This window comes from Ailuropoda melanoleuca, chromosome 7, assembly GCF_002007445.2.
Source record: "Ailuropoda melanoleuca isolate Jingjing chromosome 7, ASM200744v2, whole genome shotgun sequence".
NCBI classification, from domain to species: Eukaryota; Metazoa; Chordata; class Mammalia; order Carnivora; family Ursidae; genus Ailuropoda; species Ailuropoda melanoleuca.
In genome coordinates this window covers 99,998,261-100,001,185 of record NC_048224.1, presented here as the reverse complement: position 1 = coordinate 100,001,185, position 2,925 = coordinate 99,998,261, and positions in this window count along the sequence as shown.

Below are 2,925 nucleotides of genomic sequence, written 5' to 3'. Positions count from 1 at the left end.
AAAAAAACCCTCTTGCCTCATCTGTTAATTAACAGGTGAAGAGAGCAAATGTGAAGTTTATTTCCGACTTTTAGGGCCAATGTCAAATGTTGATAATGTTAGATGTGGTCCAAAGAACCCCAAAGTCTCATAAATCTTACCAATCCAGTAAATAACTTCCTTTCCCAGAAGATATCCACAAAGGAGAAGTAGAAGGAAGGTAGGGTATTTGTACTCTAATTCTTCTTTCCAGTAGGGTGGGGAGAAAGTCTCTTCTATGTGGAAATAAAAAGATGGTAGAATAGGCATTCCTCTCAACATTAAGCATTATTAGAACTGTACTTTTCAGGGGCGCCTGGGTGGCACAGCGGTTAAGCGTCTGCCTTTGGCTCAGGGCGTGATCCCGGCGTTATGGGATCGAGCCCCACATCAGGCTCCTCCGCTATGAGCCTGCTTCTTCCTCTCCCACTCCCCCTGCTTGTGTTCCCTCTCTCGCTGGCTGTCTCTATCTCTGTCGAATAAATAAATAAAATCTTTAAAAAAAAAAAAGAAATGTACTTTTCAGGGTCACTCAAATCTCTATTCTTCTTAAAGTCAGTTACTATATATAATTTTTCTCTTAATTGGCACTTATAAGCATCTTATATGTTTAATGTTTCTTTTTTAATATTCTTTCTTTGCTTCCACAACTGATATTTCTTCTAATTTCTTCCCATTTTCCTCCATTCTGATATATCCAGTCTTACTTAATCCTCTTGCCTTTCATTCTTTTCTGCTGCCCGTGTTTACCAAAATTTTTCATTTTGTGAAATATATAGAAAATAAAATAAATATTTTTGAGCCATTAGGTTACAAAATTGCTTAACCCCAAAGATAACAGGTTTAGTGGCTACAACTGCCTTAAGCCCAACATCCACCATGAAGGCTGAAATAATAACTTTGCACCCTTCTAACACATTCTTAGCACACTTGAGTGCAATGACAAACTAGTTGGTGAGTTTGCTCACATTTTATCATGGATTCTCATTGAAATCTTCATATATAATGTATATGCTATCAGTTTCCAAATCTCAATCCCCAGATACTCTTTTGCATTTCAGATATGTTTATATAAGCAATATTAAATGTATCCACTTGGATGTCCATCAGTTATCTCAAATTTAACTGTAACCAAAAGTTTCTCCCCAAACCTTTCTCACCTACTTTGATTAAGCTGGGGTTTCTTAACCTCAGCACCACTGACATTTTTTTCCAGAAAATTCTTTGTTGTGGGAGGCTGTCCTGTGCATTGTAGAATGCAGAGACCAGCATATCTGACTTCTGTCCTAGATGCTAGTAGCATCTCCCTCAGTCATAACAATCAATGAGATATTGCCAATGTCACCAGGTGGGGAGAGGGCAAATTCACTCCCAGTTGAGAACCATTTCATTAAAGTGTTCAAATCAGAAAAATAAAACCCATTTTAGAGTCCTCTGTTTATCTTATGCCCCTTATTTTGTGTGTAATAATTAATTTATTCAATTATTTTAGCCTTCACTGACACTAAATTGTTTCAGACTTTTATCATCTCCTGTTGGACTGTTTTAATTGTCTCCCAAACAGTCATCATCATTCTATCTTCTGAATTTTGCAACAAATAATTGTCAGTTACATCAAAGTGGTATTTCTAAAGCACAGAGTTGATAAAGATACAGCCAATTAAAAACCTTTCAGTAGTTCCTAATCACTAAGAGGATAAAGACCTAAACATAGCCTTTGTCTAGAATATATGAAAGTCATATGACTAGCCTCTCCACTCCCAATTAATTTACAGCATCCTGTGGAAAACCCTAAAACAATAAACAGAAAAGATAAATATTNTTTGAAAAAAGTATTTTAAAAATTTAAAAAAAAAAATTAAAAAAAAAAAAAAAAAAAAAAAAAAAAAAGAAAGAGTCTCCAGTAGTGTAGAATGCTATAGAGAGGTTGAGAAAATGAAGTTTGAAATGTATACATTTGCTTTATTAGATCATGCGATTTCATTGAAGAGATGAGAGTAGAAGTGAGAATTTAGTTAAGGAATAAAAGCTGAGGAATGAACAGATTGTGAGGCAGCAAGAGGAGAAAATTCTTTCAAGGTGAAAAATGAAGTTTTATATAATGCTGATTGTAGAGTGATTGATGGTCGTGTTTTTGTGTTTGAGATTAGAAATACTTGAACAAGTTTTGGGTCAAGAGTAATTAACAGAAAGGCCAAATGGGGCAGATAATCATCCTATTCATCAAAAGTAGAATTACAAGAGGATAATGAGTTGCAAGTTAGGAAAGATAACCTTTGTTCCATTTTGGAAATGTTGAGTTGAGACATTTGTGATATATATGTTGGAAATGCCCAGGAAATATGTGATAGGGTGAATATACGGATATTCAACTTAGAGGAGAGGTCTGGGAACCATTAATGTAAATGTAGATATTAAAGCTGTTTGTTTTTAAAAAAACTGTCTGTAGCCCTCATTTTCTATGGAAGAAGTATCCTTCCTCCACTCTAAGGATAATTTCTCCAATGAANAAGAAGTATCCTTCCTCCATTCTAAGGATAATTTCTCCAATGAAGATTTGAATTTCCGTTCCATTTGCTGTAATAAGACACTTGTTTGAATAGTGTTTATATCATATTACCTTTATCAGTTTTCGTTTGTGTGTTTGTATTTCCTGGTTTGGATGGTGGAAAAAGTGTATGGGGAATTAAATGATATGATTGAGTTATATTACCTGAGAAGTCCTTTCTATTTTCTTTCTTGACTATTCAAGCACCCAGAACACCTTTTGATGTACATTTTAATCAAAAAGTTGGAAAACATGGCTTAGAATGAGTCAAATGAAGTCTGAATAGATATTCTAAACCCACAGCAAAGATAAAATACTGATTTTTAAAAGCTATGATGTTAGAGTTACTTTGGGGCCCA